The sequence below is a fragment of the Euleptes europaea genome, chromosome 3 (genome assembly GCF_029931775.1).
Source record: "Euleptes europaea isolate rEulEur1 chromosome 3, rEulEur1.hap1, whole genome shotgun sequence".
In the NCBI taxonomy this organism is placed as follows: Eukaryota; Metazoa; Chordata; class Lepidosauria; order Squamata; family Sphaerodactylidae; genus Euleptes; species Euleptes europaea.
In genome coordinates, this window is record NC_079314.1 from 103,736,935 (window position 1) to 103,762,209 (window position 25,275).

General features: G+C 46.6%; 1 protein-coding gene across 5 annotated transcripts in view; it reads left to right on the forward strand.

The window, feature by feature from the left end:
• Positions 1 to 25,275, forward strand: part of DENND5B (DENN domain containing 5B) — a 145,743-nt gene that overhangs the window by 47,385 nt on the left and 73,083 nt on the right. For 2 of the 5 annotated variants that reach the window (XM_056846146.1, XM_056846142.1), the window contains exon 2: positions 17,753 to 17,818. The exons of 2 other annotated variants lie outside the window; for them this stretch is intronic. The gene's annotated coding sequence lies outside the window, so the exon portion shown is untranslated. Of the gene's footprint in view, positions 1 to 17,752; positions 17,819 to 25,275 lie in introns of those variants that run through there. One more of the 5 variants, XM_056846145.1, reaches the window with a different exon arrangement.

Sequence of the window (25,275 nt, forward strand, 5' to 3'; positions counted from 1 at the left end):
CGTGCTGCCGGTCAGGAAGCTGATGGAAGCGTGGGAGCCCTTGCCAGATAAAACACGACAACCGGGAGCACAGCTGGGAGATCTGTCGGCACTGGGATTGCAAAGGAATAGGAGTGGAATGGTAAATTCCAGCTTTAGCCCTGCCTCTTCAGCCTTCTGATTGGTTTTCATCATTAAATCCATTGGGGTTCTAACTGAGCACAACAGGCATAACTGTGGTGTCTTTTAGCTTGTTGGGCCTTTGTCTGAGAAGTGGATGAAGTCTGGCAGCAAACGGAGCTCGCGGTTGCAAGATGCTGCCACGTTACATGCTGTAAGAGCCAGCGTGGCACAGTGGTTAGAGTGTCAGACTGGGATCTGGGAGAGACCCAGGTTTGAAGCCTCTCTCTGCCATGGAAGCTGCTGTGTCAACTAACTGTAAAGTTATTAGTTAGCCGATGCCTTCCCTCCCTCGTCATTGTTGCAGAGGGGCTGGGGAGGTGAGAATGTGAGAGACCAGCAGGGAAGAAGAAGGAGGAGGAGGAAAGAGGGATGTAAAAGGCATGCTTCCGCTCTAACCATTGAGCGATGCAGCTTATCTGTCCTTACAACTATGGTAGCTATGGAAACACAAGAATGCTGCTACAGGACATAGACCCTCAAGCCAGTCCAATTACCACTGAACCCCTAGATGTTGAAGCCCCTCCTCTTTTGAGGAGGTTAGGTCGCATCTATACCATACTATACTTTGCACAGGTGTGGCCTACCCTGCAAGACTGTGGGGACAGTGTAATGGGAGTCCCCAAAGGTTAAGGAGCCACGGACATGGTTCAGAGATGTGTGCATGTGTCAAGTCGCGTCCGACGCATGGTGACCCTATGAATCAGTGTCCTCCGAAACGTCTTATTAACAGCCTTGCTCAAGTCTGGCAAACTGAGGGCTGTGGCTTCCTTTATAGAGTCAATCCACCTCATGTTGGGTCTTCCTTTTTCCCTGCTACCTTAAAATTTTCCTAGCATTATTGTTTTTTCCAGTGGCTGGTTCAGAGATAGAAGATGGTTCTCAGTTGGAGGGCAATGGAATTCCTAATACCCTTTGGAGCTGTGTGTGAATTGGCCCTTGCTTGTACAAGCCAGTTTTAAAGCCTACCAAGTTTTAACCTGGTGACTGAGTGATCAGTTGCATGGTTTGATGTTTATAGCCCTGAATTTTCAGAGACAGGAGCTAACTGTGGCTCAGAACTTTGGGGTATTGCTGTTGTACAACACCCATTCATTTCATTAAAAGTTCCCACTGGAACCAGGGGAAGTCACTTGGTGGCATTGTGCTGTGGGTCACACCCTGTATCTGCGCTTACTAGGCTGGCTTCTGTGGGGTTGTGTGTGTGTGTTCCCAACAACATTAAACAGTGTGTGTGAGCATCAGTAGCACAAACCTGTGGTGCTCTGGGAACCGGTGATGCGCTGCAGCATTAAAACAGCTGGGCTTACAAAGAGCAGAAGCTTATTCTTGAAATGAACCTTGGGGCTTCCATGAGATAAATGACGGCCCAGAGCCTCTTCGTTCTTTTCTTGATATTTATATCTTCAGCTATTCCTTAAATAATACATTACACCCTGTTCCTGTTTTGGGAGAGAATTTCATGGTTTGCGGCGAATCTAGTTCACTGCTGCTTTGCTCACCCAGAAGCTTGTTTTAACCTCTGGCAGTCGTCTTACTCCAGTGGCCATGTCCTTCCTCAAGAACCCTCCGTGCTAATCCGTGTAGCATTTCCACATTTGTGACATCCATATGCCTCTCGTTTTCGCCTTGGCCTGTGCACACAAGAAAAAGGTCCTCCTGCTTTGAGGCAGGATGTCTGCAGCTGCCGGTCTGGCCCCCGTACAGCCCTGCTCTACTAATTCTTTCCCTGGCAAGGGGAGCCTGTGCCAGCACTATGTCGGCGTTGAGCCAGCGTTGGGAGGGCTGCAGGAGCTCTCTGTGCAACGGAGGCCTCGGCGTGGACGTGGACCGGGGGGAGAGGTGGGAGAATTAATAGGGGCCCTGCTTTGGATGCAGCTCCGTGCATTCAAGTGGGTAAGGAGAGGCACTGTGAGAACTCCTTGTATTGGCATTCGTGGGCTGCCAAGTCTCTGTGTGGCTGCCCAGTGGTTGGTTAATAAACAAATATGGCATGATCTGTGGGAAGGAAAGCCCAAAGCAGGACCGGCCACAAAAGGCCATTTTTTCTATTTGGAGAGTGCTGTTCTTCGTCCTCCTCCTTAACTTGCCTCTTGCTGGGGTTGTGCCAAGTGATGTTACTTTTGGAATGCAAATTCTAGCCTTCCACTTCCTAGCAGCGTGCCAATTAAGTTAGTAGTGCCAATTGAAACAGATCCGGACAGGGAAGGAATGCTGCAGCTGGAGACTTGCTATTAATAGGATGCCTCTTCCTACGATAAACTTTTGTTTGTTAGCATTTCAAATAACCTGCATCTGAAGGCTCAGAGGTGGAGAGACGAGTACATGCGGTTTGTTTGTGACAAGTAGTTGATGCGGACGAGCCAGAATTATTTTCTTTCTCTCTTTCCCCTCATACATACCTATTTTAAACATTCCCTTTAAGCAAATTCTTATGCCCTTCAGCTGGTATCGTCCTTCAAATGGCTTACAGGGTTTTTAAAAAACTTTGATTTTTGTTTTTCATCTCATCTGAGGGACATTGTACCTGAAGCATTCTTACAATGGCCTCCTTCAAAATCGAAGAAGGTTATGCTGGAAGTGGGCTGCGCAAAATGTGTTGGACTCTGGTAGCAGTTCTTATTTTCAGTTGAGACGACGTGTTTGCAAACAAGTGTGGGAGTAGAACGACCCAGGGCTCTGATTTACACCAGCCTCTCTTCCATCTTCTGCAGAAGTCTTTGCTGGTTAGGGACAGAGGTGACAGAAAGCTCTGGACCTCTGATGCCATTTGGTGGGCACAAACAGAGGATGGATAGAAGGAAGGGTGGTCTTACCTCCTCTTCTCTGGGGTGCTCTGCCCTAGTGCCTATCTTTGGTTTGTGAGAACTGGAGTCCAGCTGATACACGGGGAGACTTTGTTAAGAGCGGTGGTTTGGAGCGGTGGACTCTGATCTGGAGAACCGGGTTCGATTCCCCACTCTTCCACATGAGCGGCGGAGGCTAATCTGGTGCACTGGATTTGTTTCCTCCACTCCTACGCATGAAGCCAGCTGGGTGACCTTGGGCTAGTCACAGCTCTCTTAGAGCTCTCTCGGCCCCACCTACCTCACAGGGTGTCTGTTGTGGGGAGGGGAAGGGAAGGGGATTGTAAGCCGGTTTGATTCTCCCTTAAGTGGTAGAGAAAGTCGGCATACAAACACCGAACGCTCAGTAATCTGTCAACAGCCCATGTAGAGGATGCATGGACTTTGTAAAGTGAGAATTGTCCCTAAGTCTGGGGGAGACCTGTGTTCAGATTCCCCACCCTGTCCTGAATCTCCCCAGGTGATTTTGAGCCAACCTCTCGCAGCCTAATATTCCTCATAGCAGTCCAGCGGCACCTTAAAGGCTAACAAATTTAATTCCGGCGTGGGCTCCTGTGAGTCATAGCTTTCATCAGATTCACAAACCATTAGTCAGATGTATTTATACTCAAAGCCGCAGACGAACACAGCTACCCATCTAGGATATACCTCATAGGCTTACTTGGGATGATAAAAGCTGGCAGGGTGGGCAGAGAATGTGTGTTTGTAAAAACAGGACAGCTTTGGTAGGATTGTTGAGAATTCATGTGAAGCAACTTAGTGTGTTCAGAGTGTTCTTAGAAATATTGTTTTTATTGAAATCAGCCTGGGAAAGTAATTGTTGGTGAGGAATTGCCACAGCTTTGAAAACACGTGGCCCCGATTTCTTTTGAGTGCTCATGAGGAAAGCCCGATATCCTACGTGGCCACCGTCTAAAAGTATTTACTGGGTAACTCCTGCGATGTCGGCCTTAATTGTCAGCCAGCCAAATAATAGGCAGATGGCTCAGTCTCCATTTAGGTTTCTTGGCAGCGAGCCAGACTGCTCATTTTTTGGTATTAAAAAATACAAGATAAGCTTCTAAAAAAAAGGGGAAAAGAATAAATCTCACAGCTGCAGGGTCTGCGGCAGTTGTTGTGACTGATAAATATGTAGAGTGCCTCAGAGTGTTCCCTCTTGTGTATATTGTGTCGACATAAATGTATTTGGAGAACAAATAGGCAAATCCCCAAGCGAGCATCTTGGACACGGACATTTCATCTTTCAGAAAACCAGCAGTTCTCTCTCGCTCTCCCCTCCTCCCAATCGTAGCTCTTACGTTTTTACATTTATGTTGGGAGGGCAGGTGAGGAGGCGAAGAGACTAGCCAGAGTGTTGAGTCATGCGGCGCGCCCACCAACTCATTGAAGGAAGAGGGTGCCCGCTTCTTTGTAGGCAACGTGTACCCGCCAGTAGCGTATAGTCCAGAAAGGAGTGGTGGCATGCAGCGGCTGCATTCAGAAGGCCAGGCATGAGCTGGGAGCCTGTTAAAACAATATGCCAGGCTGCATGTGGAACCCTTCTTGGGGAAATGCTTTTCTTTCACCCCCAATCTAGTATTAATGGGCAATGCCAAAGCCATACCTATTTGTATATTACTAGAGTTCTGTGTCCTTTGAAATGTGGTGCTGGAGGAGAGTGTTACAAATACCGTGGACTGCCAAAAAATAAAATTAAAAAAACCAGTGGGTTATAGATCAAATCAAGCCTGAACTGACCCAAGAAGCTAAAATGACTAAACTGAGACTATTGTACTTTGGCCACATTGTGAGAAGACAAGAGTCACTGGAGAAGACAATCATGTTAGAAAAAGTGGAAGGCAGCAGGAAAAGAGGAAGACCCAACAAGAGATGGATTGTTTCTATAAAAGAATCCACAGCCCTCAATTTGCAAGAGCTAAGCAAGGCTGTTAAGGATAGGACGTTTTGGAGGGATATTGACTCATAGGGTTGTCATGAGTTGGAAGCGACTTGACGGCACTTAACACGCACAGACACACACAGAGTTCTGTGGGCAGAGTGAACAAATCTCTCTACCCTTAGGTATTAAGAGATCTCCCTCCAATACCTAAACCAGTGTATGATACAAGCTCTTCTGGAATCTCCTTACGATGTGCTATCTGACCATCAGTTGGTGGAGAAAACAGACAGGGCCTGAAATATTGGAGCACCTACCTCTGCTTTCACAAGCAGCTGGGTTCCTACTGTCTACTGTTTTCTTAGATGAACTGGTGGGTTCCACCCTCTAGGCCAGTGATGGCGAACCTTTTAGAGACTGAGTGCCCAAACTTCAACCCAAAACCCACTTATTTATTGCAAAGTGCCAACACGGCAATTTCCCTCCAGAAATGTGTCCAATTCCCTCTTAAAGGCATCTAGGCTAGATGCCATCACCACATCCTGTGGCAAGGAGTTCCACAGGTTAATTACATGCTGGGTAAGTGGGTGTTCCTCTTTTAGTAGGGGATTTCACTGAAAGGTGGGAGGCGCCGCAAAGCCCGCGCTGTGGCCCGAGCACTCTGCTCCCCTCCAGCTATGCCATCCTGTGAGCTATGCTCCCCTCCAACCTAGCTCCTCTCCAACCCCACCACGGGAATCAGCTTTGCCACAGACTCAACAGGCTGCTGTCCGCGCCGCACCGTCACGCCGCATGTGAGCCGCCCGGCATGTGAGCCGCCCTGCCGCATGTGACAGGGGAGGGAGGAAGCGCTCCCATTGGGCTGCTGGGCAGAGGAGCAGCCCGGCCCCGCGTCCCTCTGGCTTTCTAGTAACAAACTCAGGCGGACTCAGTGGTGGGGCGACTGCACACAGAGAGGGCTCTGAGTGCCCCCTCTGGCATGCGCGCCATAGGTTCGCCACCACTGCTCTAGGCGGTTTATTGCTTTCTTCTGGTCTGCATGTCTGGCTACCAGGCAGTTCCTCACAAAGCCTGTTGTTCAGACTCTCGGTGGAAGTTTCCATTAACGTAGCCTCCCTGTGAGGGCGTTATAGCTCCTTGGATGATCTGGGAACTTTGAACTCTTGGTAAGTCCTTCATGTTCCCCTAGAGATTGCGTCACTAGGCAACTCCTCCATACTTGCTCACTCTCGGGAGCCCGTGTTGTCGTCTCTCTGTCCATTTGCTCCAAGTCCCCTCCTCCAGCATGAGAGAATTACGCACCCGAGCAGAATCCTTAGAATTTGCCTAATTGTGGCATTGTTTCTTTGTGAATGAGCCATTGTAGATCTGACAGATAAAAGCTTCCCCCCCACGTCAAACAACGTTGTGTCCCATTTGACTCCTAGAGCCAACCAGAAGTATTGAGCGATACACAATACATAAAAACCTGAACCAACCCCTTAGAACTGCAACATCCTTGTTTGCCTCCATTTTTAACTTATGTCCTTAGCATTGGGGCTGTTGCCAGTAGGCACCACACAGACTAGATTAGCTGTTGCATCTTGATTCTGTCTGTGGCTTCTAGGTCTGATTATTTAAATCTCTGTCATATTCCAGCAAGATTCGGTTCATGCCAGCCTGTCTGCTGTAACCAGCTGCTGATAAATGCATAGTTGGAAGACGGCATCTGCAATTGCCAAGCCCACCTTCTGTTTGTGTGAATATCAGCACGGATACCTGTAGTTAGCCGCTCCTGTTCTGTACCTGATCACATCCTTTGCGTTTCCCAGAATTTTTTGGTTTGCAAGAGAAGGAAGGGTTTTTTTTTTTGTAAGTAAGTTGAGAGATGAAAGGACTTGACAGCTATTTCTGAGCTCACTCCCGGGATTAAAACCGGGTTTATGCTGACGGGAGCAGGGAGGCTAAACAGGAATGCTGACTGCTAGAATGAAAACTGACAGGCCTCTGGAAAAGGAGGTCACAGAGCCACGGATTAAGAAGTAAGGCATGGGGGAAATCAACTCTTACCTCTAAGCCTTTTGGAGCTTGGTTTGCTTGCTCTGTTTAGAGATTTAGAATGTTAAACAAAGCGTAAATAATCCTGGCATTATTTTTAATATATTTTTTTTTGCCTGTACTTCTCACTCCCTAATGGAGGCCCCCAGAGCGGGATTTAGGAAATCGTGAGCATGGCTCCTGCATAGTGAATGTGTATCATGAATACCCTCTTTTTTATAAGATTAAAAAGAAATTGGTTTCAGCTCAATGCTTGCAACTTTGGGTAAGTGAATGCCTGGTGGATCCAGAACCTCGGCAGGCCTGGTGGTTACAGGTTTGCTGTGTGGCTCCTTGCTTGTGGCTTGTTCATCGCTGCTTCCTGCGATGCTGTATGTGCGCTCCAGAAGAAGAAGAGTTGGTTTTTATACCCCGCTTTTCTCTACCTTTAAGGAGTCTCAAACTGGCTTACAATCGCCCTCCCTTCCCCTCCACACAACAGACACCTTGTGAGGCAGGTGGGGCTGAGAGAGTTTGGAAAGATCTATGACTAGCCCAAGGTCAACCAGCAGGCTTCATGTGGAAGAGTGGGGAATCAAACTCGGTTCACCAGATTAGAGTCCGCTGCTCTTAACCACTACCCCACGCAAGCTCCAGGAGCAGAGGAGGCAAGAGTGCGGGGCTGTGGCTCAGTGGCAGAGCATCTGCTTGGCATTCAGAAGGTCCCAGGTTCAATCCCCGGCATCTCCAGTTAAAGGGACTAGGCAGGTAGGTGATGCGAAAGACCTCTGCCTGAGACCCTGGAGAGCTGCTGCTGGTCTGAGTAGACAGTACTGACTTTGATGGACCAAGGGTCTGATTCAGTATAAGGCAGCTTCATGTGTTCATGTATCATTGATATCTCTGATCAGGGCACTGGTAAGAAGGGTCCCTGCCACTGAGGCTAGTTGAGGAGGGGGCAATAGCTATGGGTTGCTACTGGTTCCTTACTTCAAGGAGCTGTTTCTTCTTTGTTTCAGAAACATGTGTGTGGATATGTTCTATAATTGCAAAAGGCAGCTCCCAATTTAATACATTATGAGGACAGTATATTCAAGGTTCTTTCTGTGTTCTGGCACATATGTGATGTCGGTCTCTTTCTGTTTCAACTCTCAGTAGTCCTGATAGGTTAGGCACAGAGTAGCTGAGATTAGTTCCTGGTTTGCACCCCTCCTGCTTCAGCTTTCACTAAGGTTGCCAAGTCCAGTTTGAGAGATCCCTGGAGAGTCAGGGGGTGGTACCTGAGGAGGGTGGCATTTGAGAGGATGCTTAGCAGGGATATGAGGCTATAGAGTCCACCCTCCGAAGGTGCCATTTCCTCCAGGGAACTGATCACTACAGTCAACTTCTGGCTGCAGAATTCTGTACCAGCTACAGCTTCCAGACAGTCTCCAAGGCCATCCCCATGTAGAACACATTGCAGTAATCTAATCTAGATGTCATTAGGGCATGCACCACAGTGGAAAGATCTTTTCTGCCCAGGACGAGAGGAAGAAGAAGAAGAGTTGGTTTTTACATGCCAACTTTCTCTACCACTTAAGGGAGACTCAAACTGGCCTACAATCACCTTCCCTTCCCCTCTCCACAACAGACACCCTGTGAAATGGGTGGGGCTGAGAGAGTGTGACTGGCCCAAGGTCACCCAGCAGGCTTCGTGTGTAGGAGTGGGGAAACCAAACCCGGCTCTCCAGAGCCGCGCCAAACCACTGCTCTTAACCACTGCACCATGCTGGCTCTCAGCAGCTGCAGCTGCTGAAAGGCATCCCTGGCTACCGCTGCCACCTGTTTATCCAACAAGAGGCCTGGGTCCAGGAGACCCCCAAGCCACCAACCAACCTGCTTCCTTAGGGGGAGTGCAACCCCATCTGTAACAGGGGACATCACGATTCCTGGCTCAGACCTTCCACCCGCCAGTAGCACCTCCATTTTGCTTGTATTGAGTTCATCCTGAAATCCTCGGAAGAAGGTCAGGGTACTGATAAAATTATTTTGAGATTCTTTTGATCATGACTGTAAAGCTTACCAGCTTTCCTCGCAAGAGCAACAACAACGAATTTTTAAAAGGGGATATATTAAATGCCGAAGGTGCTTCGTGTGGTTTTAAGTAAAGACAGCGTCAGTGATCCATAGTTAGAATGCAGCCTGCTAGGGCAAAAACACAGCCTGACAGCAAAAAACGGAGCGGCTCAATTCTACGCATGTTAGTTACAGATAAAAAAGAGGCTCGGGGGTAGAAGAAAATTGCTCCATGTTTAGAATTCTCTGCCCCTGCCTACTGGCGCTTTTTGGAAGAAGCGCTGTACCCTGTAAATGGGATACTCAGTAAGGAAGGGCAGTATAATATTGCAGCTTAAGCACAATGATATATGGGCTTGCAGACAATGTATACATGAAGTGGAAGTGATTACTTCTTAAGAAATTAGGCGTGTGATGTTAGGCTGTGAGTTTTTCTTAAGGCAGAGCACAATTATTTATTCCTGGATCTCTGAACAGCAGCATCATGCTTGTGTCTCTTTTAGAATCATAGAGTTGGATGAGACCACCAGGGTCATCTAGTCCAACCCCCTGCACAATGCAGGAAATTCACAACTACCTCCCCCACACACACCCAGTGACCCCTACTCCATGCCCAGAAGATGGCCAAGATGGCCCTCTCATGCACTGCCTAAGGTCACAGAATCAGCATAGCTGAGAAATGGCCATCTAGCCTCTTCTTAAAAACATCCAGGGAAGGAGCGCTTACCACCTCCCAAGGAAGCCTGTTCCACTGAGGAACAGCACCCTCAGCAGAACCCAGGTTCGGCTGAAACATTTGCATTAAGTATTATGTGGGGCTGCTAGCAGTCTCCCATCCTTAGTTACGGCCACATTCTGCACCGGTGTGAGCAATACTGAGGCACCTAGGGGTCCCAAGACCTTGCTAAGTACTCAGCTGTTCAGCTGAGATGCTAACCTTGGACTACCGTTTGGATAGTTGTTTCCCTTTGTATATATCTCTATTGATCTGCCGGCTCTTGAGCGTGCAGCTATATTAAGAAACCAAAGCTGTTGGTGCATATAACGTTACTCTTGTAGACAGGCAGTGGAGAGCCTTCAATTGAGGTCAGAAGGAGGGAGGATACTGATGCTAGAATTACATGCCTGCGTAGGGTTTTATTTTTAAAGCTATTGTGGTCCAGAGCAGTCAAATATCTGCTGTGGGTTTGCTTTTAAAATACACAGACGCACACAAATCCTTTTGAAATAATTGATCTCCATGAGTTGTATTAAATGCTAGACTGATTAATTCCAAGCGCTTTGTATTTTAATTTATCCATTATAATGCTTATCCAGTCACGACATTACTTCTGGGGTTTGCAGAGATTGCAGACCTGATGGACTAAGCATTTTTCGCAAACTGTTTTCTGTATGTCTGAATAGCAAAACGGGGCTGTCCCTGATCATAAATCACTAGCCTGCCATTCCATCTAGTAGAGGTTTTGAGGTCTTAATGAGAGAGCATTATTTGAAAATATTTAGGCGCCTGGTCCCTAAGTGCATTTGTAGATCTTGCCTGCATGCATCTCAGTTCTGTGTAGATGCTAATGAAAGCAGAATGACTTGTGGTAATGAGATCTCAGAGGCCATATAAACGCAACGACTTTGTAGTCATAGTGCCTCCAGTTGATTCATTTCCATTGGTGATTCAGCTTTATTCTTGTGAATGTTTAGCCTGTCTTGTCAGGGTTTTTTTTTTTTTTTTTTGAGGGGGTGGATAAAGCAGATAAATTGAGCATCTAAACTGTACTAAGAGTAATTAAGGCTGTCAACTGATTGACTCTTATCCAGTGAATTTTAAATCATATACCCATTGCAAAATTTCAGTGAAGGGGTGGGGAACCTTTTTTCCGCCAAGGGCCATTTGGATATTTATAACATCATTTATGGGCCATACAAAATTATCAACTTAAAAATTAGCCAACCAAGCACCAAGCAGGCAGCTGCCCCAGATGACCCCCCCCCCCGGCACAGGCAAGCAGGCAGGCATCCAGCCAGTGACGCACTCGTCCACCTGGTGGCACCAGCCGGGCGTAGCTGTCCAGCCACACGCCGGAGTTGCTCCTGCTCCGCATGGTCGGGGCCGGATTCTACAGCCGGCTCCTGCTACCTCCACCTGCAGGGGTGAAATGAGGACCCAGTGGCTAAGAACTCGCGCCCCCCTCCATTGTCACTACTTCTGCCCCCAGCCCTCTTGTAGCACAGAGGGAATACGTTTCTCCACAGCTCGGATAGGAAAGGGTTAACAAAGTTTCTTGGGCGGTCCTAGCAGCTCCATTGCTAATGACTCTTCTGCAAGGGGGAAAAAAGGTTCCTTTTCTCACCAAAACAAACTCACATCCACCTTTAATAGAGGTTACTTCTGTCCACTGGAGGGGGCGGATCGCCAGTCTTAGAATCCCTCTGAGCTAGAGATCTGCCAGGACCCACAAAGGGCCAGACCAAATGATTTCGCTGGCCTTAAATGGCCCCTGGGCCTGACGTTCCCCACCACTGGTCTAATACAACGTATTCAACACATTTAGAGTTGATAATGAGGTACTGAATGTAATGCAAGCCCGGTCCAGAAAGATTTTTTTTACTACATTCCTTGGATTTGTGCTTATACATTTCTAAAATATAGTGTAGCAACACTCACTTGGATTACATCTTATAATACATACCTGGCTGACACTAAATGACTGTATTTGTTTATGAAATTTTATGTGGGCGAAATATGTTGTATTAGATCACCGAAGAAGCCTGAGGGCCGAAACATGTTTGGCACATGGTTTTAGATTATCAACCCTGTATTTGTTGCGCTCTATTAATAAATATTTTACATTGTTTTATTTAGGTCATGTTTCACTCAACCTTTTGGGTACTCACTGTGTAACCTAGCCATCCCATAAAGCAGTGATGGCGAACCTTTTGGAGACCGAGTGCCCAAACTGCAACCCAAAACCCACTTATTTATCGCAAAGTGCCAACACGGCAATTTAACCTGAATACTGAGGTTTTGGAACACTTTTCTCTTGGGAAAAACGCACTGTGCTTGTAAGGAGTATGCCCTGGGGATACGGTTGCTAACTCCAGGCCGGGAAATTCCTGGAGATCTGGGGGACACCATAGTTTGGGGAGGGATTTCAGCAGGGTATAATGCCATAGAGTTTACCCTCCAAAGCTGCCATTTTCTCCAGGGAAACTGATCTGTGTAGAACGGCGGTCGGTTGTAATCCTGGGAGATTCCCAGGCCCCAACTGGAGGTTGGCAATCGTGTGTGTGTGTGTGTGTGTTAAGTGCCTATGAATCAGTCCTCCAAAAAGTCCTATCTTTGGCAATCGTACCAGGGGAGGAATCCCTGCGACGGCGGGAAAGCAAGGCAACGTCGCCGTGTTACCTCAGGATCGCCCACTTACTGCAGCCTCGGGGAAGTTGGCCCGGCCGCGCAAGCAGCAGCAGTTCTGGGTGAGAAGCGAGGGTGGAGGTTGCCCTGGTGGGACTCCTCCTCCAAGGGCAGGGCCGGGGGCGGCGCAGGCAGCTCCAGTCTCGCCGCAGCTCGCGCCGTGCGGGACAGACACTGGCGGCGCAAAGCAGGAGCGGCACGGCAGCTCCCGCTCGAGGAGAGCCTGGACACGCCACCAGCCATCCCGCCTGGGGGGCGCCCGCAGCAAAGTCGCCCTGCACCGCCGAGGGGGAGAGAAAGGGAAGCTTGCAGGTGCCCCAGCGACAGCAAGAGGACCCGGGGAGCTCAGCTTTCTCCCCCCCCTCCCCTTGTGGCTGCCAAAAGAAGGAGAGGAGAGATGCTGCCCGGTGCAAGAGCCGGGGCTGCGGGCAGGGGTCGCCACCATGAGGCAGCTTGGTGGATCCCTCCCACCACCTCTGCTGCTGCTGAGGCTGCTTTTCTGTGCTGGGGCGAAGGCATGCATGCCCACAGAGAGGGCTCTACGTGCCCTCTCTGGCACGCGTGCCATAGGTTTGCCACCACAGCCAAAAAAAGTGTGTTAAACATATATGTTCCTTTAACACCAATGTTCGTGCAGCGGGGAATGTAGGATTCCAATAGGTGTGTACATTTTGGGGGGGGACAATGCCTGTGCACCATCCCTTCAGGTTTGTTTGCTGACTTCATGTGTACCTCACCTTTCTCCCCAGTGGGGACCCAAAGCAGTTCTCCCCTTCTTCATTTTATCCTCCCAACAGCCCTGCGAGGTAGATCAGGTTAAGAGTGAATGACTGGCCCAAGGTCACCCAGCAAGCTTCCATGGCAGAGTGGGGATTTGAGCCTGAGTCTCCCAGGTGTGCTGCAGAAGGTGCCTGTGAGCACACAGCTGTTGGGTTGCCAGGGAAGAGTAGAACCATCCTCACCTAACAAGGGGAAGGTCTAGAAAAGAGCAAGAGTCCAGTAGCACCTTAAAGACTAACAAAAATATTTTCTGGCAGGGTATGAGCTTTCGTGAGCCACAGCTCACTTCTTCAGATACCACAGCTCAATTCTTCAGATTAAGGGGAAGTTGTGGTCCTACTTGTCTGGGTAGCAAGAAGTTTCAGACAGCATTGTCTAGTCATGATGCATACCTGTTCTCTCTAGGATCAGAGGAGCATACCTATTATATTACGTGCTGTGGAACACAGGCAGGATGCTGCTGCTGCAGTCGTCTTGTTTGTGTGCTTCCTGGTTGGCCACTGTGTGAACAGTTTTTGTCCCCCTCTGTCCATTTCTCTTTCTGTTCTAAATATAGCTCACACACCTGCTCTTAGGTGGGAGGAAAGGGTATCACCTTGCCCAGGCTGTCGTTCAAGGACAGAGCTAGGAAGTGATCTTCGTACAGTGAGGTCCCACAGAGGAACATCAACACTCTTTTGGCATAGGCCCTGACTCCCATCATGTGCCACTTTAGGCAAACCCGAAGTGTTAGATCCTCTCACAGTACTTGGGCAGAGATCTCCCAGCAGTTTGTGAATACAAAGACGAAAGCCAAGGTTATGGTGCTTGTGCTAATTAAATTCCAAATGACAGGTGCTTGCACATGCCCCTAAAGCTGCTGTGCTTTGGGACCCACTGTTCATTTGGTTTCCTTAGCTGGTAAACAGTTCTGAATCTTAGATTGAAAGGCAGGGAAGATATTCAGTACATGTGCAGCTCTATAGCTGGCACAATGAGAGTACATTCATAACTCATGTCTATCTTGTGGTATTCTCTTGTTCGTTTTTTCTGTTCCTTCCATTTTGCATGACACTTTCCCTCCACTCTTCTTGTGCTCTTTCAGATTTTAGCTGTGAGTAGGGAATGTTTAAAATTCAGACAAACTAACAGTACGGTGTGGTTTTTCTTCTTCTCACATTCTGTTCATCACTTCCATAGCATTCTTTTCAATGTATGAAGTGTTTTTTACACTTTTGGGTGTGTGTTTTTCCCCCTTACTTTTCAGGCTGTTGCAAACATACGCATCTGCTCAGGGCTGTATACACGCCAATCAAAAGTTGGCATCCTGGTAAACCAGCTTCAGTGCTAAGCTGAATTCTGCAACATGTATAAATGATGCACTTTAGAGCTAGATGTGTGTACTTCGTCATTTTATTGTGGATGATTTGTTCTGCTTCTGCCCGTCACTGGGAGAAGCACATGCCTGTACAACACATAGAAGCCCTTCCCTGGACAGAAAACACACTGCCCAAGAGACTTTGTCTTTTGAGATTTCAACAGCCATTGTCCCCAAACTTTCATGACTATATGCAGAATCCGAGGCTGCATTCAGGCATCACGAGAAACCATAGTTGGATTAAACCCAGGCGCTCCTTGGCACAGTGTGGTAAGATGCAGTATTGCAGTCAAAGCTCTGCTCATGACAAGTTCCATCCCAATGGAAGTCGATTTCAGGTAGCCAGCTCAAGGTTGACTCAGCTTTCCATCCTTCCAAGGTTGGTAAAATGAGTACCCAGCTTGCTGGGGGTAAAGTGTAATCGACTGGGGGAGGCAATGGCAAACCACCCCATCAACATAGTGTGCCTAGTAAACGTCGAGTAATGACCTGGTGCTTACCTTTATTGAATGAAGGGAACTACCTTTACTGAATGAAGATGACCCAACAAATCAGGATGGTTGTTGAATTCGGTTTTTTTTTGCTAGTGCCAAACTGAGATTTCTGGGCAGGATTTGTCACTAGTTTGGCCATTGCAGTTGGTACTAACGTTTGCTTGTTGGTATTCCAAACTTCGCAGTGCTCAGGATATCATTCCTAGGGTTAGTTCATTTATCCTCTTGTGAATCTTATTTGAGGTAGACTCTGCTGAGTGGGAGAGAAAGGGACTAACTGGTCCCAATGAGTTTCATGGTTGAGGGGGAATCTGAATTCAGGTGTCCCAAAATGTACCATACCAATGATCTTCAACCAGGGAGTGAAAGGTGTTGGAAATTCCGCCCTTCTAGGACGGTGTCACTTGCCTGCACATTGAGAGGGGGAACTGACCACAGAGTCAGATAGATAGACAGGACAGGGGGAGGTCATCTCTAGTTACACCTTGCCCTCATTTCCTGCCCCTTTGATGTTTAGAAGATGTATTGTCAGGGAAACGTCCCCTCTCTCTCTCTTTCCCTTTGCCCGTCAGCCAAGCAAGACTAGAGCCGGGCGCTCTGCGCGTCCAGGCTTTCCCACCCCAAAGATGGAGTGGAAGGCAGATACCCTTTTACACCTAGAGAATTAGCAAGGTAGATCAGGATAGGGGGCCCTTGTTTGTCCTTTCCTATCCAATGTGTATTTCAACAATAAATGTACTTTAGTTTGATTAGAGCAAACGACTGATGCTCCTTTTATTTTCACACACGCACGCATGTGTAGCTTCTGCTGCTGCTAAGCATAAGGCACTCTGCTAAATACCGGAATATCCCCACGATAGATATTCCAACAAAAGGCACTGTAGGGTTGTAGTCTGCCATAAGAGTGAGAGTATGTATACACTACAGGTTTATTTTGGGTTGGATCCAGCCAGCTGTTTTGCTAGACCTTGGCCAATTCCCCTCTTTATTACAGCCCCCCCTTCCACATGGCAGACCCCACAGTCCCAAACATTGCTTTTTTGGTGGTTAGAAGGGACCCCTTCCTCCTATTTTCATCAGTGAAAAAACTAGTTAGATCCAGCCCATTAGCTGAACTATATCATGGCATCCCTCCATCCCATTATCCTGAGAACTGTAGTTTAGGGAAGATGCAAAGAATTATTAGAGATTTCCCATCCTGGTCAATTTCCAAAATTCTTTAGGAGAGGAACAAATGTATTCAGTGTATTACTTTGCCAATTTGGGGTTAAAGGTGAATTCTGTTTCTAAAAAGTAGGTGTTAAAGTGGGGTGCCTGTCTGTACTATACATACCCTGAATGTAATCAATCCATGTCCTTTGGCTGTTTGGATTAATGAATGTAACTGAACAATATTTGGACTGTGGTCATATCGCAAATGCCGTTTTATGAGATACTGGTGGTCATAAAGTATTCTGAGATGTTAGGCTAAGAATTGGTTCCTTAGTTTTGAAGCATCCATTTTATAAAGGGAGGGTTTCATAACAGTTTCTACTTGCGACTCGCCCTTTTTAAAAAAACACTAACTTTCATTGCTAATTTAAACATCTCTCCTTGTTGTGTTCGTTGCTGGGCTAGTTCAGGAGTTAGCAGTTAGCATCAACAGTAGGCTGCTATGCATTTTAATTTCACTCATCCCCATGCATCATTCATGAACATAAAGGCTTGGAATGCCAGTTTGTGACTGGTGAGATATGCTGGCACCGATGTTCATAGGCTCCATGTGACTGGGTGTTGCAATGGGCAAGGAGCATTGAAATCAGTGTTTCCCAAACTGCGGATGCCTGCCTAGAATGTATGGGCAAGCATTTTTCTTGCAAATGCAGAATAGTGCAGTTAATGCTGCCTTTCCCTATCAGGGATACTTTCTGGGCAGTGGTTCAGGGATCCCCCCGTCCCCGTAGCTGTCAGCTGAACACATGAAGCTGCCTTATACTGAATCAGACCCTTGGTCCATCCAAGTCAATATTCCCTACTCAGACCGGCAGCAGCTCTCCAGAGTCTCAGGCAGAGGTCTTTTACGTCACCTACTTGCCTAGTCCCTTTAACTGGAGATGCCGGGGATTGAACCTGGGACCTTCTGCATGCCAAGCAAATGCTCTACCACTGAGCCACGGCCCCTCCCCACGGCTATAGAGACGGAGTAGAGGAACCCTGGTACTCTCTCCCTTGAGCTGATGTCACCACGTCTTATACTGGTGTGAGGTGGGGAGGGAGTCGACACTGTAGGGGTGGCCTGCAAGATGGTGGTTTAGCTGTTCAAGGCTCACAGCAGCCTCATGGATGGCGCATGAGTGTGCCATGCAGCTCAGTTTGGGACTCTGTTGCATGTTCCCATTTCTGTGAGGGCATTGCCATACTAAACCTTTCACTGGTGTTCCGGCCTTTGGTACGCTCCAGTAGTATATACCAGCGTAGCTAAAGCACAGCCCTTTCTGAACATTGGCGTGAGCCCTTTTGAAGTGTGTGGGAGTTTTGTTGGCGGGTCCAAGAGCGCTCGTTCATTTTGATCAGGCTTTTGTGGAAGAGCTTCCTTGTGTTTTTCTGTGTCTAACACTCATTGTCCTGCATTTGGCCTTCTGCTGGAAGCAGTGGAGGAAAATATCACCGCTTCTTAGCGTGTATGTGTGTGTTTAAACCATGTTTTTTGTGCGTGTGCGTGCGAGTCTGCATTTTCTGTTCATTTTGTTCATACGTGCTTTTTGTTTCTGTTATGTTATGTAGTCTTATACCAGTGGCTAGAAGCAGATCGCCTTGGCAAGAGCTCAGATACTGCAGACAGAAAATCAGGTAAAAAAAACAAACAAAAGGGGAGGGGAAAGGGGCTTACCAATTAATGAAAATACTCTAAGCTGTCTATACTTTATCCCGTCTTTTAGCACTCTCTCGAATGATAAGTTAAATATTCTTCTATGGATTGTGTTTCCTTCATCACCATGTCCTGTAGCGTTCATGTAGAGTTACCAGGTCACCCCTGGCCTCTGGCGGGGAATGGGGAGGGGGTAGGGTTACCAGCTCCAGGTTGGGAAACTCTTGGAGATTTGGGGACGGAGCCTGGGGAGGACATGGACCTCAGTGGGGTACAATGCCATAGAGTCCACCCTCCAAAGCACCTCTTTTCTCCAGGGGAACTGATCTCTAGTCTTGAGATGAGCTGTAATTCTGGGGGATCCCCAGGTCCCACCTGGAGGCCAGTATCCCTATTATCATACAAGATGACCAATCAGAAGTATCTTGGTTTTTCCCTCCCTAAATCTAATAAGTGCAACAGTGGCCTCAAGACACTTTGAAGAACTTCCTCAGATCCAAAGATTTTCAGTGCCTCAGAGTCATGAAAGCCACATGATGTACTCTAAATCCCTCTCTTGCACGGATTCCCAAGTAATCCAGGTGGAAGAACAGGAACACAGAATTAGTGTGGACCACACAATAAATACACAAAAGTGTTGCATGAAAGATAGTAATGCCAAAAGCTAAACTGGCAGCTGTCAAGATTTGAGTTTGCAAAGGGAGATTGTAGATGAGATGGTTGAGTGCGGACTCTGCCATGGAACACCAAGCACAACGTTGACTTGTGTACCACCAGTAAGCCAAAGGAAGATGAAATAAGATAACCATTAAGACAGACAAGGATTTCCATTTCCATTGATTAGTCAGACTAGATCCCGACCCTTATAGGAAGCTTCCACAGTAAGTGTGGTCCTCAGTCCAAGAAACTAGGACCACATCCTTGCCACTTTGCTTTGTCTGAACTAGCTCACTATAGCTTTTCCCTACAGAATTCACAGAAACAGTGTCTGGTGGCAACATGGAAAGCTCCTCTGTGGCCACACCTCCTTTATTCCAATGAGTTATTGTGATTTCTGTGAACTGTTTACAAGGTCAGGTTGTGTAAGGCTATGCTCCAGCAGAAGATGGCAAAATTTAATGCAGTCATCCCCAATGTGTCTCCTATAGGTAACAAGGTGCCCATTGATGGTTTTCCAAGAACCCATTTACTACTTTCCCAAGGGACCTGTTCCCCAAACCAAACAAGCACTCCAGGTTTTCATCCACCTAGCTGGGGCAACAGTTGCTTCAGAAGAACCTAGGAGAAGGCACCTTTGCGTCTGTAGAAGAAGAAGAGTTGGTTTTTATAAGAGTTGGTTTCTTCCCACTTAAGGAAGAATCAAACTGGCTTACACACACCTTCCCTTCCCCTCCCCACACCAGACACCTTGTGAGGTAGGTGAGGCTGAGAGAGCTGTGACTAGCCCAAGGTCACCCAGCTGGCTTCATGTGTAGGAGTGGGGAAACCAACCCGGTTCACCAGATTAGCATCCACCGCTCATATGGAGGAGTGAGGAATCAAACCCGGTTCTCCAGATCAGATTCCACTGCTCCAAACCGCTGCTCTTTACTGCTCTCAGAAACAGCTGCCTCTGTTGAAGGAGAATGTTTGGTTAGTAACCTCCAAACATTTTGTGATTGTCCCCAGCACCCATTGATAGCCATTTTATGGTGGTGTATGCTCCATATTCTCAAAAGTCCAAAGCTTGCCACAAACTGAATGAGACTGGTAGGGCTGCCATGTAGCAATTCAAACATTTTATGCCCCTCCAACAAGAATTTAACACCGTGTTGTGTGTTTTTAATATAGCCCCAAGTCTAGGGGTTAAAGTGCAAATCCACTGGGAGAACATAAGTTCCCTAGAAAATACTGAACCAGTTTAATTAGAAATGAGAGCTAGCAAGAAGTTGGCTGGTGTGGTGCACAAATGCTACAGATGCTCCCTAAGGCAGGAAGGGATGTTTTTATATCTGATAGTGGCAGACTACACAACGGAATTTGTAGCTTAGTATAAGGCTAAAATGTTTCAAGCTGAGTGTTTGCTCTTCTAATCAACATCTTATTCAAGCAGGGATCACACATTCCAGACAAAATTTCCTACACTTCGTTCTGAGCGAATGTTTTGGCGAATGTTTTGGCGAACGCTCGAAACTTTACTTGAATTCCCCATCTTAAAATGAAATTTTATTAATTATTAAGCAGCTTTGTGGAGATCACTTAACACCCCAAACAGAGCGGGGATGTGTTAACTGAACAGCTGCACACATATTTTGCAAGCCTGATTTTGCATGGGGTTTTGCAGGCAAGCCACAGAAAGGGCCTGGTTTTATAATCTTTCCTGCATTGTGCTGTATGGAGCTGCTAAATATTTCTATATTTTGCAATATAGAAATATATTTTGGGGAGGGGCTGTGGCTCAGTGGTAGAGCATCTGCCTAGCATGCATAAGGTCCCAGGTTCAGTCCCTGGCATCTCCAGTTAAAGGGACTAGGCAAGTAGGTGATGTGAAAGATCTCTGCCTGAGACCCTGGAGAGCTGCTGCTAGTCTGTGCAGACAATACTGACTTTGATGAACCAAGGGTCTGATTCAGTATAAGGCAGCTTCTTGTGTTCATGCAATAGCTTTTTAATTGTAATTTTGTTTTAATAATATCATTATTGTTCCTTTAGATTATCCTACAGTAGTTCTTAACGGTTCTGGACTTAGGACTTTTTCCTAAAGGAGATGCTTTTTAAGGGTACATTTGCATATGAGAGTCAGCATGGCATAGTGGTTAAGAGCGGTGGACTCTAATCTGGAGAACCAGGTTCGATTCCCATTCCTACACATGAACCCAGCTGGGTGACCTTGGGCTAGTCACAGTTCTCTCAGAACTCTCTCAGCCCTACCTACCTCGCAAGGTGCCTGTTGTGGGGGGGAAGGGGTAACCCTATGAGGTAGGTGAGGCCAAGTATGTATGACTGGCCCAAGGCAATAACAAATTGCCACAGGCAAACTAACACTATAAAGATATCACATCAAAAGATTAAGAAAGAAAGAGCGTTCCAATTCCTACTCCTCCTTCTTCTCTCCCCCCCCCCCACAAAACTTTGTGCAGGCTGGCCCCTTCCCCCCTGAAGCTACTTAATGTGATGCTCCAGGTGCTTGAGAATTTGCTGTGTTTGTAGCAGAAAACAGGAGAGCCATCAACCCCTGCATAGGCTGCCATGCTGAGCCACATTGGGTTTGGTGGGGTGGGTTATAATCTGTGGAAGCCACAAATTTGCAAACTATTTGCAAACCGGGTTGTAAATAACAGCAAGCCAATGGCAGGAATTCGACTATTTGCAAACCAGGTTGTAAATAACAGCAAGCCAACGGCAGGAATTGTGGGAAATCCTTTAATTTCAATTTACATTGTAGATATCAAAAGCTATATCCGTCTTTGGGGAATGGAGCTATCACAAAGGTGGCTGGTCTAATATTACAGTTTTCAGAATTTCAGAATGCTGGCTGCAATCCAGCATCCCGTGTGCGCCCTAAAGATAAGCCTGCATAAAACTTTGTTCTACTTTGCAGGCTAATCTGTCTCATTCATTGTGAGATTTGGTTTGTGGTGTCCATATCCCTTTGTAGAACACTGTATAGACAGTCCTTTTCGCTTTTCTGAACTGCACATCAATAGAGAGGATTTTTAAGGCAAATGAGGCTGAATAGAAAAAATCAGCCTTTCTTAAGTATAAATGGGAAGATCCAGCGTGGTGTAGTGTAAGAGCGGTGGACTCTAATCTGGAGAACCGGGTTTGATTCTCCACTCCTTTACATTAATTATGTTGGGTGACCGTGGGCCAGTCACAGTTCTCTCAGGACTCTTTCAGCCCCACCTACCTCACAAGGTGCCTCTGTGTGTGTGGGTGTGTGGGTGGAGGGGGGAAGGCAATTGTTCAATTCACTGTGTGAACAGACTGCTGGACTTGATGGACCTTGTTCTGATCCAGCATGGCCTTTCTTATGTTCTTATGAAAGCTGCTTTGAGACTCCTTATGGTAGAGAAAAGCGGGGTATAAAAACCAATCTTCTCCTTCCTCCAATGTAATTCAACATTTGATGCTACAGCAAGTAAAGGGAATTGTCTGAAATCTGGGCCTCACACTCTTGCTTGGTTAGAATTGGAGCTTGCAGCCAGCACTGTTCATATGAATTTGTGTGTGTGTGTGGGGGGGGGGATCTGAATTTCTGTTTTCTAGTTTCAGCTTTTTAAAGATATGATAGATTGCTTTATGGTCCACTGACCCTACGTGGTTTTTCAGGGGGCGCAGGAGGTGAAAAGCAGGAAAGATGTGTTTCTGCAAGCTCATTCATGGGAGCTTGGATCCAACTCAGAACAAAGTACAAAGAGAGTTTAATACGGTCCAAGACTAGCATAAAAACATAGCAGATATACATACATTACATAACACATATAAAAGTGTATGAAGTGTGAGCCCCTATAACATCTTACAATTCACTCATAAAAGCCGTTAAGCGCATAATTTAAAAAATATTACATGTTTGGAATTAGCATAAATATAAATCTAAAATCGCTCAACCATTAAGTTCGACCCATGCACGCCTGATCCTCATAGCTTGCCACCCAAATTTGGCCACTTTAAAAGTTATCTCCATATCCTTGTCTGAGAGCATGTTAGAAAGACTAAAAGCTCTGGATCGCCCTGGGAGGCCCGATAATACAGAAAGAACTGCTTCTCGTATCTTGCTGTAGATTTTGCATTCAAACACAACGTGCTCAAGGGTCTCAGTACTCCCATCAGAGCAGGGGCATAATCATCCTGCATATGGTATCTTTTTGTATCTCTTTTCCAATACGGCTGAAAGGAGTGTGTTACAACGCATCAGGGTGAAGGCCCTCCTGTAGTCTGGACTATCTAAGTGGGAAAGGTAAGACATCGGGACCACGTTGGTAAGAGCGCTGCAATTGTAGTGATCCAACTCAGTAAGGTTTGCCAACTCCAAGTTGGGAAATTCTTGGAAATTTGCAGGTGGAGCCTGGGAAGGGCAGCATTTGGAGAAGAGGGCATCAGAGGGGTATAATGCCATAGAGTCCACCCTTAAAAGCAGCCAGTTTCTCCAGAGGATCTGATCTCTGTAGTATTGAGCTCAGTTGTAATTCTTGGCTAGACACAATGCCTTACCTTTCAATGAATTAGTTGGCAGATTCCTAGATAGCCCAATCGAACAGAGAGTCTACCCGTGTGGAAAGGCAAAGACAGAAACACTCATTTTTTTATTCAGCTGTGATTTATATTCTTCTATAAGATCTTCTCTTATGACTCCATTGATTTCACACTCTCATTACTATCATTTAATCTACCTGCTGTCTGGTAAAGATAAGGTGGTTACTCTATCCGTAATTTATTATTTAACGGCTGCTTTGAAGAAATGCCGAAGGTTATAAGCAAGTTATGCCTAAATGCTTATTTGCATACAGTCACTCTTTTTGCACTGGAACTGTAATTCTGGGGGATCTCCAGGCCCCATCTGGAGGGTGGCAACCCTAGTTGCTTGTGCAGTAGTTTTCCATAGTTTGTTACCTACTGTAAGACCTAAACTTCAAAAGTTTGTAATCCAAGCAGACTTGCAGAGGAGGTGATGAGTGTCTCCCAGGTAGGATGTATCTGATGATTTCGTGAGTCCCTTGGTTTTCTCCATTCCTTGTGCAGAAAAATGAGTATTGCTGCATGGTAATGGGGAGTCCGCACATTATTCCACACTGAGAAGGCAGATGCCCACATGGACCTCAGACCTGCAAACAAACCGGGAGCTTGGGGATCTGGCAAGAGGGGCTGCTTGACACAGAGTGGAGATCTGCTTGTTAGTTCTGGACAATAACCCAAGGAGAAGGAATCATATGGAGTGTGGCTGGGTTTGGCAAATGAGTAAAAATCCAGGTTATCAAGTTCAGAAGCTTTTTGGGAGTCAGGGTGAAAATGAAGAGTGTATGGGGGTGGGGAGGAACCAAAGTTTGATTCACCACCCATTTTGTAGTATCTTTTTACTCTGAAAACTGTTACTTTAAGATCAATGTTATCTGCTTTTATTCTCTGGCTGGGGTTTTAAAATTCGGGACTGCCAAAAAAAAAAATAGACCACCAAAAAGACAAATAAGTGGGTTCTAGATCAAATAAAGCCTGAACTCGCCCTAGAAGCTAAAATGACTAAACTGAGACTATCATACTTTGGTCACTTTCAGAGAAGACAAGACTCACTGAAAGGCACAATAATGCTAGGAAAAGTTGAAGGCAGCAGGAAAAGAGGAAGACCCAACATGAGATGGATTGACTACGTACACTTTTTCCTTTCCCCAAGATTGTAAATTCCAAGATTACATGGTTACTACTACCTAGGGTGCCTCCTACTTTAACCTCATCAACCAGTTCTTCCCTGTCAGTGAGAATCAAGTCTAAGATAGCAGATCCCCTTTTTTCCCTTCCAACTCTATGATTCTGTGATTCTATTCTATGATTCAGGAGATCTCCAGCTACTTCCTGGAGGTTGGCAACCCTACTGGCCATCTTTAAGCAGAGGCTGGACAAGCACTTGTCGGGGATGCTCTAGGCTGATCTTGTATTGAGCAGGGGGTTGGACTTGATGGCCTGTATGGCCCCTTCCAACTCTATGATTCCATGATTCCATTCCATAACTCAGCAATTTAGTTAAATTTGTAAGAAGGAAATCTTGTGAATTATTATTCCGCCATCATTTACCTTGTTGAGAGGCACCTGGCTACATTGGATGAATACAAATCTCCTGAGCCAGATGGTGTGCCCTCTAGAGTGCTTGAAGATTTTCTAGAGAGCTTGTAGAGCCTTTGCCCATCATCTTCAAGATCTCTTAGAGGAAGGTAGATGTGCCACAAAATGGGAGGAAGACAGATGTTATCCCAATCCTCAAAAAAGGGAGAAGGGATGACCCAGGAAACTACAGGCCTGTCAGTTCCAGGGAAGATACTGGAACAGATTTTAAAGGGGTCAATCTGTGAGCATCTGAAGGACAGCTTGGTGATCCAGGGAAGGAAGTCACCGTGGATTTGTCCTCAGCAGGTCCTGCCAGATGAACCTCGTTTCCTTCTTTGATCGAGTGATGAGCTTATTGAATTGAGGGAACGCCATCGACATTGTTTACCTAGATTTCAGAAAATATTTTGACTGAGTTTCTCATGATGTTCTGTTGGGTGAACTGGAGCACTCCAGACTAGACTCTAGGATAGTTAGGTGGAAAGGGAACTGGTTGGGGAACCACGCCCAGTCTTTTTGGTGGTCCACGATATCTGTAAAACTTTAATACCACATTTCCAATGAATCAACTTTCTTCCTGTCAGAATGAAAGGGGAATTCTTTTTCTTAGGGTATCATTTTTAAGTAGTTGAGTAACTGGCTT